Raw genomic sequence first — 12,189 nt, forward strand, 5'->3', positions numbered from 1 at the left:
TTGTATTGGCTTGAAAAGACTTGTCACAGAGCAAAATATATTAGCTACTCTTTAGTAATTTAGGAAATGCTAGGAGGTTACCTGGCAGACAAGAGATTAGATGTACACATCTTACTACATCTGCCTTCTCAGCACTCATCTTTATGGATATTCATTGGCCAACAAAAGTGCTGTTTAGATCTACTGCTTCTGCTGTTCTGGCAGCTTTTCTTGTTATGATGCTGCCTGACAAGTTTATTCTTCCTGACACCTTCAAGAATAAAGTATCTGCTGAAACACAGAATATTCCAGCACACAAAAAAAAAAAAAAAAAAAAAAAAAAAAAAAAAAAAAAAAAAAAAAAAAGCCATTTCTGTATGATTTGCTTTCCTCAGTCTGGTCAGTTCTGCAATGCGTAAATGCATATGGATCCAGTTCTCATTAATATAAGGACCTCTTTAAAGCAAACAGATTATAGGAATTACAACTATAATTATACCTATTCTCATTGGCCCTTACATGGTTATGGTAGTCCAAAGGCTGCAAGAGAATATCCAGTCTTATGTTCACCCTTGGATATTGCCAAGTACCAGCATGCAACAACCAGAACCTCTGCTATCTCATCATATGCCTGAGGTGGCAACAGACTGAAGATCAGTTCATACCTTTGTTTAGTGCTGAAAAGACTGGAAAGAGAGAAAAAGGCATGTGGGGAGCCCTCAGGAGATACCTTCCTGCCACATGCAGAGTGCATGCACGTTTGCAGCTCTAACTGTTACTCTCAGTGTAAGGGATGTCACAGTTTAATGACAATAAAATTCAGAAGCAGCTGTTGTACGTACATGGATGGCTCGACCAAGTTTCCCCATGCAGTGGTTTGCGCTGATGAACCACAGTCCCTCAGCTGCCCAGGATCACAATGCTGTGCTTACCCTCTCATTGCCTCATCCGTGTGGTGCTCTGACACACCAACCCACGCCTCTCTGCATGAGCCTCTCCCTGTTCAGCAGGAGCCTTCTCCAAATGGCCCTCAGTGCAGCACATGGCTCAGCCCAACTCCAGCTGTTCAGCATCTCAATAAAGACTTAAAATCAGATTCAGTAAAAAGCTTCCAAGCTTGATAAATCTTGGTAAATGGCAATTACTGATCATAGAATCACAGAATCATCTAGCTTGGAAAAGACCTTCATGGTCATCAAGTCCAACCATCAGCCTGACCTACCAAGTCCCATCATTAAATCATGTCCTTTAGTTAGCAGGTGGGAGTCTTTCTAACAGCTCACATACCAAAATATTTGCGTATTTACAATTTTGTTTTGGCAGTTATCCCTGATTTGTGACATACCATTTCCTTTGTACCAGTGTTTATTCCATATACTTACTCTTGTTGGTGGCAGCTAAACAAACAAACCAGCAGCCTCTAAAGTATGGAAAGAAATAGTTTGTCAGGGACAAGTGTACAGAAAAAATTCCCTTGTTTAAACATCAGCCAGGTCCCTATCACCACCTGAGAATGGATACCACACACTTGTGACTGCACTGACATGAGACAAGGCTTGTTCTCTTACTGTCTTTCCAGAGTAGGTGTGTTGGTCTATATGTCCTTGAATACTTTTTAAGACTTTGTCACAGCTGTATATGACGGAAGAAAGAAGTGTCCAAAGAATATGTTAATATTTAAACAACACCATGGTTCCAGCTTCCTAGGTTAAAGCAACAAGGACTGCTGTGATTCCCTGTGGACACAGTTTGAGCTGGTTCAGAGCAAGAAGCAAGATGTGTCTGGAAGACTTTCTCAGATTTGTGCTTGCAAACACACAGAGGTTTCTGTCTTGCAGCATGTCAGTATGGCTCTATTGTGTATCTTACTCCATTAAGCCAGTCCCCAAAAGAAATGCAGCACAACCTCCAGATTTCCTCCTTTCCTGATGCAAATTAGCTGTCACTGGCTTCAGCAGGGATTTTGTTTGCACATAGAAGTCTGAAGTTGTACCAAGAAAGCAACAACAGCTCACCTTCCCTTGCCTCCTCATCTTTCTTCTCTTGGCAGCGGTGCCAGCAGTGCTCCTACGACAAAGCACAGGCCACCGCTGACTCTTTGTCTGGATGTCTGTCACCACACTGTCTGTCCTGCTGTCTGTGTCTGCCAGAGGTTCTGAAGGGATGCTCATGTCATCCAGGTGCCTCATCAGCTTAGACAGAAATAACGTCTGGCCTTTGGTCTTTGGAGTTTGTGCAAGATTTTCTTCTCTGTGTGAAAATACTGCTGTTATTTTCCTTTCTCAGATATGCAAGAAGGATGTTTTTTGCGAGAGGCCTGTTCCATGGATCTACATAGTTATTAAGTAGAACACTGTCTGTTCTACTTGAGAGTTAAGTAATGTATATCTGCACTTATTCTTTAATCACACATTTCCATCTCCTTTTGTGATACAATAGAATAGGTGGTAAATTTTTTATATCTCTTTTACATTGCTTGACAGGTTTCGACACTGTCCAATTTCAAGAAATACAAAAATGTTATCTCACTCCTGCTTATTGCTAGAAGGGTATTTGCACCATTCCAGTGAATAGAAAGTGCTATTATTGCCAAGGCCCAGTGTTTGTAGTTTTTGTCTGCCTAATACTACTGGATTTTATTCGATGCAGGAAATTCAACTTTCTGTCCTATATGTCATATTCAGAACTATATGTGCAATTTTAGTGTGCATTCCTGCAAGTAAATTAACATCAAGTGGCAAAATATTCAGTCACTGTTAGACATTTCAAGGTCTGAAAGGGAAAATCAGAAGATAATTATGGGTTACAAGAACGTGGCAAAAACTGTGATTCCCTGTAATGTAGCGATTAAACAGAAAAAAAAAAAAAAAAAAGTATTAATTTGCAGCATATCATTATGAATGTTAGTATTCACTTTCTTCCTTAGAAGACTTTCTTTACTACATGCACTGAACTATCCCATTAGAACAAAAAATGCATTGTAAAAATGCATTATAAAAGCACTGTACCTGTAATTCTTCACAGAAAATAAAATAAATGTGAATAGACTGGGTTTTGAGCAAGTGTAGGGAAACAGTTACTAAACCACTTACACGAACTGAGAGAGTTCACTTTTGTTTGCTGTCATAATTCCAAAGGTTTCAATGAGTTTATGATAATTTTGACCCAAAGAAATTCTGCTTCATTATTCTAACAGCAGCATGTTCATCTGAGTTTTCTTTTAATAATCTGCCTTCTGTGGTAAAATCTGAAGGAGCAAGCCTCATTTGCCTCTTTGTCCTACTTCTTGATACTTCAGCCAGGGATGAGTGAGACTGCAGAGAGTGCCATGGCTTTCCTGAAATTCATGTCTCTATGAGTTAAAGAGCTGCCTGAGAAAAATAAGCGAAAGAAAGCAAGTATATGTAGGCAATGTAAACTTTTTTATTATTATTATTCTCCCTTTCTCATATGCGCTTGTGTAAGGGAACAATCTTGTGTACACAGACAAATGCTGTTTTACTATCATCTACTGTAATAAATGTTTAAATAAAATTTCTTCACCAAAATGCAGCCCAGGGAAGTTGGGGAATGATTATGTATCCGGGTCAGGTTGTTTACAGCTGAGTCCAGCCCAGCTTGGAGAGCCAGCGAAGCATACATTTGATATAAAACGTATTCTCTCACATAGGATGTTACTGCTTGCTAATAATTCAGATCACAGAATGGGGGCTAAATAAAGGAGAAAACAACCTGAAAATGAGGTAACAGCACCAGTGGTTGCAATTTAATTTTAATGGTTTTATTATTTGCTATCCTTATAATTGTTTTTTACATAATCAGGCTTCAGACTCCAGCACTGCCTTGGATTGTCCTTTCTTTTTGACCTTCATGCCTCCCATCAGTCTCATCCTTTGGTCAATTCCTTCCTGCCATTCATAGGGCCAAGCTGCCGTGATACTCAGCTGGCTGCTGCTGAATATCCCCCAGTAGGGTGCTCACTCCAAGGTCCAGGCAGGGTCTGTATCCATGTTGCATAGGGTGCTCCATCAGGGCTCAGCCCCTCAAGGCAAAGGGCCTCACCTGTGCCAGGACCCCCACACCTGCTCTGTGTGTGTGCATGGTTTCCATGTACATGCAGCATTCAGACCTCTGTGTTTTTAACATTTATTATTTACACTTATGATGCATCTTCTGCACTAAGCTATGCCTCCCTTACCATTAAGTTTAATGAAACTCAGTTTAAGAAATAAAAAATAAAAGAAAGAAAAAACATAAGACAACTTTCCCAGCATTTTCACTGAAAATGGGTAATATTAATATCTCACACTAAAGCAAACTAATTATTTCTACAGGGACCCTCATTTAGAGGAGTACTTTGCAAGTCACGTGGGAGCGTTTGATCTCTTCATGTGAAGAAGGGTAGGACACTATTAATTTCAAGCAGAGACAATCATATAATTAATTTACCCAGCAGGAAAACAGAGTTCATTGAGCAAGTGTGCCCAGAGCTGTTAGTGCCAGGGAATGACCTCTCACATCTGATTTTACACTGTAATAACTAATGGCCCAACTCTCTGCAATTACCTCTTTGCTCAGTAAACTTAAAGGGAAAGCACTTCTAATACTTGTAACCACAGTCTCTGTTTTGATCCGTCCAAAAATACCTCCACCTGTTGCAGTGTAGATTGGGAAACGTTCATCTCAGGAGTTTCTGTGTTTATGTTTTCTGTAGCTGATATTCATTTCAAATGTCCATCTTGGCTTCTGTTTTTACTTCTTCACTTTCAAATATGTTGGTACATTATCTGCTAATTCAAGCTTTAATTTTATTTAGGGTCATTTTTAGGAAACGGTATTTTTGCAAGTTCGGAGCAATGCCAACTCCCACACAAAGCTGTGATACATTGTTCTTCCTTAGAGAAATAGCTTTTTCACATGAATATTTTGCATTATTGTGCAATACAATAAGTAGGTGAAAAACAATACAATAAAGAAATACAAGAAATAATGGATAAACGCAGTACAGAGGTGAGGCAGACTACCTTCACTGATAACAATTATGCAAATCAGGTTGCCTATCTCTTCAGAGATTTAACTTTTACTTTTAAAAATCACTAACTTGTTACCAGTCCATTAAGGTTAAAATCTTTTCTAGGTTATCTTGGGTTCAATGGTCAATTTTCAAAGGTTTCAGGCAACCGCAAGTGAAAACTGCCTCAGGACTCTTCTTTTATTATCACTAATAATGTGATTATCTATGACATAAACTAATGTTATATTGCTATTTTACTGTTTACAGTTGAAACTGGCTTTGCCTTGCTAACAGAATCCCAGCAGAGCTCTCCATCTGACCCTTTCCCCTTATATCATATTTTATTACACAGTGCCTATGGCTCTTCTACCCAAATACATCTAAACCTATGCTTGTATTAAATGAGATTACTTTCAATGTTTTCTCATGTTCTCTAGTGTACTAAAATTCTTGTTCTGTGACTCTGAAGGCCCATTTCCACAAACCTCCATCCTCTGTTAGATGGGTGCATGGTGTAAGTGAGGAGATAGTTTGTCCCCTGGAAGATGGGACAGTAAAGATCTTCATGCTGGAAGGTGCTACTGATGAAAGAGATACTCTGCTTTCTCTTTGATGTGCACTTTGATGTAGGTTGTTTTGTCATATTTACAAGCCAATCTTTCTACAAAGATCTTAACTGGACAAATAATATTGCAATCAACCATATTTTCAGACTAACACATCTTTTGGAGCATTTTTTAATGAAAACTTCTGAAAATCAGGCCACTTGTGAGTGATATGGGAGACGTGCCCAAAGCATAGTATAGTCGTTGAGTTTATGTCTGTGTTAGTAGATTAAATAGTGCTAGGGGATATTCCCTGAAACTGAAGCTGTTGAAAGGTGTTATTTCAGACAGTCCCCAGGTGTATCTGTGTATCCCTTTTGGAGAGAGAGACTTCAGCAGGCCACCCTTTGCCAGTTGTTTTCAGGGCCATACTAATCCACTGCTAAGTAAACTACTGGAAGTTTACCTCTGTATGCCTATTGATTTGCTTTAGGATTGGGGAAGGATTTCTTTTCCAGGTCCTGATGTGACAGGCTGAGAAACACCCTTCCAGTTTCTCACTGAGTGCACCTTTCCACTTGCCCACTGGCTGGCCACAGGCCTGATCCATGTTATGGAAAGCCATGGTTGAGTTCAGACATTAGTACCATCTGTTCTGCTTACACATAAGTCTGAGCTGAGGCCAGATCAAACTGGACCAAACTCTGGAATGAAATATTCAAGCCCAAACTGGGAGTGGCACAGCCCGGGTGGATTAGACATCAATAGTGTTGAATACTATGAGCTCAGTTAAAAGTTTCAGCACTTCCTAAAAACAGTGGCTCTAAATATAATATCTGCAGCCCTTGGTGGAGGTCCAAATTTCAGAAAACCATATCTTTGATAAACCTGCCTGAGGCTTGAATTCTTTACTTTTAACCCACAATAGCAACCCTAGATCTCTACTCCCTACACACATATCCATGTTCATGCAAGAGGGGGAAGCTAACAAAGATGCAGGCAAGTTTTATGAGAAGATCCATGCCTCTACCAATGGCACAAGAGCTGACCCTGTATCTTCTGTAGGTCTAAATGTGGTGTTTAGCAAGAGCTGACAGGGACATAGGGTAGGGGACCTCTACTCTCAACAGCATCTTCATACTTTTAAGGTTTTCTTCTGCTGGAGAATACCAGCAACAGCTGGATAGCAACAGCATCAGAACTGGATAAAGAGTAAAAATATGTCCTTTTATCTTCCTTTTCCTTAAAAAATGCAGCACTGACCCATCAATGGCCATTAGACTTCTTGTGATCTCTCTTTGGGGGTCACTTGAAGATGCTCCTTCCACAGGTATTACAGACTACAGGCTGGTAAGATGCAGCTTCCATGAGATACTACAGCCACATTAAAATGACAGATTGCAGTGGCAAGCTGGCATCGGTAGCTGGGGAGATAGTGAAATGAAATCTCTTCAGAAAACAGACTGCACAGAGCAGTTCTGCTGAAAGCTGTCGGTGCCACAGGACGACCTCACACATCTGATTCCCCACCAGTGAAGGCAGATGGGGCTACGTGATGTGCTGCAGGCAATAGGTTGCTTCCCTTGAGCGATCAAATATAGGGCTGAAGCAGAGACTGAGGCACGACCACCCCTATCTTCTAACTGTCTACAGGTGATCTTATGAAAAAGAAATGATTAGGAGGAAGCAGGACAGTATAAATGAAGATAATGATGATGACTTCCTTTGCAAAGTGTTTTCACATTGACAGATAAAGGCACCACATGAAAGCTAAGTGTAGTAATATATTAGGAACATTATTTGGCAAACTAACGCATTACAACTTTTTGAATGAGGAAATTTAGAATGATTGCAACTTCTAAAGTCAAAAAGATCTCCTAACAGGTCTCCCAAGCCCTTGTTTGCAGAAGTAGGATTTGACAATGCTTCAGAAGTATACCTAAAATATTCTTTTCAGCACTGAAGTAACTCTCTTTTTTTTTTTTTCTTTTTTTCTTTTTTTTTTTTCATTTTATCTTCTCATTTTAAAGTCATCTTTGAAAGTAAGTGATGTCATGGCTCTACCAGCTGGAGAATGGCACAAACAAAGTGTACTGGAATAAGAGTGACAGACTGCAGGGCAGCTCTAATTAATAAATGGTTTGCCTTGCCAGGCGCAAAGCGGTGGGGTATTGACCCGACAAAGAAATGGAGCCAGTCTGTTAGCAATATAGTACTAATTAAAGCAGTGTATACGTGTTTTGAGAAAGTACTTAGCAGGGGGCTGTCTGGAAGCAAGGAGGTTGTTAGGACTTTGTTTCTTTGTTTACTGCTCCTTCCTTTCTTCCTTTGCTGGGCATTTTTCAGTCTGGGAGCGGAAGGGGAGCTGGCAGGGAGCAGCTCTGCTGCAGCAGCTACAGACACCATCACAGCCCTTGCTCCTGTGAGGCATGGACTTTAAGTGAGTGCTCACTTGGAGAAAACACCAGCACAGAGCACTGCTGAAGCAAAAAGTCTTGCATGGGATTACAGGCAATTCCCAAAGTGATATTAACCCTTGTGTGTATTTCAGAGTAGGATTTGTCATTAGAAAGGCTTATTTATGATGAACCTATGGGGTTTTCCATTAAAGTAAACTATCAAATGTCCATATATGCTTTATTCCACTGTGTGTTTGTTCACTTTCTCATAGGCATGTGAAAAACTGCAGGTAATCATTATATAAGGTGATATTTGTCAAGTGTATTTTCTCTCTCTCGTGCACCCACTTTTCTTTTTCTGTTGTTAAAAATCTTTCTGGGCATCACTAGTACTTCTTTGGCATAAGAAACTTTTCTTGTGCCTAAACAGGACTGATTAGAAATGGGGAGTGACCAGTTGCAAGGTTGATCAGCTGGATGGAAGCTGGGAGGCAGGGATGCTTTAACCACTGGAAAGTGCAAAGCATCCATAAAGCAAGTTAGCTTTCAAGCCTGTTGTGCATAGGCAGTTGCTCCTGGGTACCTTGCAAGCTGGAAAGCCTGGAGTCTATAACATATGAACACAGGGATACCCATTCTCAAAGACTCCTTATAATCTGTTTTTGTTATTTGATTAATTTGCTATTTCTTTCAAAAAGTTTGACAAAGCTGTCTAAGTTTTCCTATTCTGTGGGACTTTTAAGCTCTCTATGGCTCTGTAAGCTCCCTACAGATGGTGCATACCCCAAAGCTTTTACCTTGGCTTGTTGTGCTCACATAGACTTCTGGAAATACTGGATTTGTCTTGGGCTTCTCCCAGAGCAGAAGACACCAATGTCCACACCTCTCAAGTACTCTAGTGGCTTAGCAATACTCATGTTTGCAGCTCTATCCTCAGGTCAGAATGGTTTGGAGATTACCTGTTCCAGGATACATGACCATGGAGGCAAATTGATGCAAGCACTGTAGAGAAGTTTTCAATATAAAATGTTTTGCACAAGTAAATAGCAGGCAAAATATAAATTATAATCTGGAAAATGAAGCTGGTATCTTATTATTCAGAAATAAAATATTCTTTGGGGTTTGATCAGTCTTCTTTCATGACTCCTGATCCCCTTGTTATGAGGTTGCTCAGATATTTATCTAGGGCTTAAGGGTATTTTTTGCACTTTGTCCCACATATAGACAGCTTGTTTTGCCTGACAGAGCAATTCATTCATTGGTTTCACTGCACTCAGAAAAAAAGCTGCTTTTCTTTCAACCTAAATACACTTTACTTCTTGAGAAGGAAGGGTACCTGCTTCCTTTTTTTTTTTTTTTTTATCATTTCATGCTTGTACCAGATTATGTGATAAAGCTGGATTCTGCCAGGACACACATCTAATTTAGTACCAGAGCAAAAGTCATTTAGTGCAAACAGTACGTTTTGCTTGCTTTGGAGCTTCTTTTAGAGAGAACAAGCAGTAGGTGATTTTCCAAGGCTCAATAATGATTTCTTTTAAATTGAAAGCTTGAATTACATCTGAAACTTATAATAACAAATTGATAAATGGCCCCAAAAGGCCAAACTTCCACAGCAAATAAAATTAATATAGAAAAACACTGTTGCCAAGATGTACATTAAGGTCAAAAGTTAAACAGTCAGTTCTACGGCTTAGGCAACACAACCCAAATTGGGATCATGGTAGTAAAGACTAGGTTCATCCAACAAGATGCAGTCATCTTCTGTGTACATATCTACATATAAGCTATTAGATAACCTGAGGTGTGATTTCCAGAGAGCAGTTTACCTGATCTGTTGCAGAAATCTACTTTCATGTTATCTCCCTCCCTTGAACACAGTGCCTTTGGTCAAGTACCTTAGGAACCCCAATTCAGTCTTTTCTGATGGTGTCTTGCAATTTAAAGGTTGCACAGTTAAAATTATCTGGGATGACATATCCTGTTAATTACACTGTAATCATTATCAAGGACACATTTGCTTTTACAATTACAGCAACAGAATTACATTTCTGCCATAAAATTGGGATCTGTTAAATGAGATGCTGGTTTTCCACCTCCAAGGTACTACCAATTTCCATATCCTATTTTCTGTGTGCACAAATAAAAAAGGATTTTATCATCTTGACCCTCAAACTCATCTTGGATTTCAGTAGTTTTGCTGTGCTTTTTCCATTTCATGCACCAAAACCTCTGCAACTTCTTAGATGGCAAATGGATTTACAAAGAGGATAACCGTTACACAGGTACAATAAGATCTGATTTCATTTACAGAGGATGCATGAGAGAACAAGTACATTAGTCGAGAAAAGGCTCATCAATTAAGAACAGAGAGGCAAATTTACAGATAGAGTGGATATCATATAAGATTCACTATTGACAGTGTTGTTAACGATAAATAATTAGAAGTTATTTCCACATATATTCAAAATCAAATAATGAGAGGCATTTTTTTCTGTATAAAAATATGGAAGATAGAAATTATTTTTCAGATTTATTACCAAATAAATACAGACATGACATTTGGCAAACACTTGCCTTGTACTGAACCTCCCAGATATGTATTAATATTCTGTTGGTAGCAGGGGATGACATAAATCTTGCAATTATAATGAAAACTCAACCCTGAAGCTGTTAACCTAATACCTAATTTTAGGAGAAAAAATACCATTTGGAAAAGGTTTTATGCACTAGGATAAAATGCCAGACATCAGGAAGAAATAAATGGTTGATACTTGTATAAATAATTTGTAATAGCAAATTTATAATTTTCATTCCAAAGAATGACTTTGTTGTTACGGAATCTGCTTTTGTTCCCTGTGTCTTGGTTCTAGCGTTAATATGTAGTAACTACTGATGAGGAGAACAGTTTGTTAGAAAACTTGCTTAGTAACTCCTATTACAGCAATTATTTGGCGTGCATCTCCATCACTAATCATGAAACAGGTTTTTAATGGGAGTAGGTTAAATTCCATGCCAGGCTAACTCTGCTAGGAAAGCCCTGAACACAGTAGCAAGTAGTGTAGCCCAACAAACAAACAAACAAACAAAAAACTTCTACAGCAAAAGTTTCTGTTGTAGACCTAATATCTAACCATTATGTTGTAGAGGAGGTTTTTTCTTTGGATTAACTCTAGTTTTGTAATTGAGTCTGAACATCTACTGTAGAGTGCCTTAGGCTCCTTTGGGAGCTCCTTCATTTCAGTTTCACCTGAGAACACATCTAAGTACTGAATATAGTTTCTTGACAAGAACCAATGTTCAGTGAGTGGAGAAATTAGAAAATTCACTTCCAAATCTCAATTCCAGTTTGAAATGAAACACTAATATGTACCCTTTAAACATTATGCAGACCTCTTCCCTCCCCCTACCCCAGCTACTTCTTCTACAACAAACAAAATGATAGAAATTAAAAGTGGTCTTGAGCATTCTTCCTGACTGTAACAATCATGGTGTCTCCTCTGTATGTAGCAGTGGACATTTCTGCAGAATACCACTGAGGCATACAGGTATAATGGGTAGTTAGAATCAAACTGATATTTAACTGTTTTTCTGGAGTGATCTTGGTTGCATCACCACAGTCTTTAAGATAGGATTTTGCAAAGTCACATACTCCATGAAGGAGTACAGTACGTCCCAGGTTCACAGCAGGTAGATAGATGCTGTGTGCATTGTGCCACATCCCAAAGGTGTCCAGGCTGTTCTGGTTCTCACCTTTGGATGATCTGTAAAGAGTTAGAGAGCTCTTGTATTCAAATTTGGCACAAGCAAAGGAGATCAAGATATCATGCTTCTTCCTTATGAATCTGTTACTATTGAACCTTTACTGCTTCAATACTGTTCCTACAGCTGTCCATTGAAACACAAATCTATTCGAATCAGTATCCCATTTCATGATGTTTTCCTGAACATAAGAACATAAGAAATTCTGAACATAAGAAATACATTAAATTATGCTTAGTTCATTTTATTTAATTGATGCATTTTAATGTATGTTAAAAGTAATTTACGTATGCGTTAGTACTCTATATTATGGTTTTTATCTTGCTGAAATGCAGAAATCTTGTTTTACTGGACAGAGATGTTCTAGAATTTACTTTGTCTCTTAAAAAAGTTCAGGATTTCAACTTTTGCTTTAATTTAGAAAGAAAACAGAATTTGAAACAGATTTCTCATAAGAAAAAGCAGTATCTCTCATCTGTCCATCTCTAGC

Source organism: Netta rufina (genome assembly GCF_964035555.1).
Source record: "Netta rufina genome assembly, chromosome: 1".
NCBI classification, from domain to species: Eukaryota; Metazoa; Chordata; class Aves; order Anseriformes; family Anatidae; genus Netta; species Netta rufina.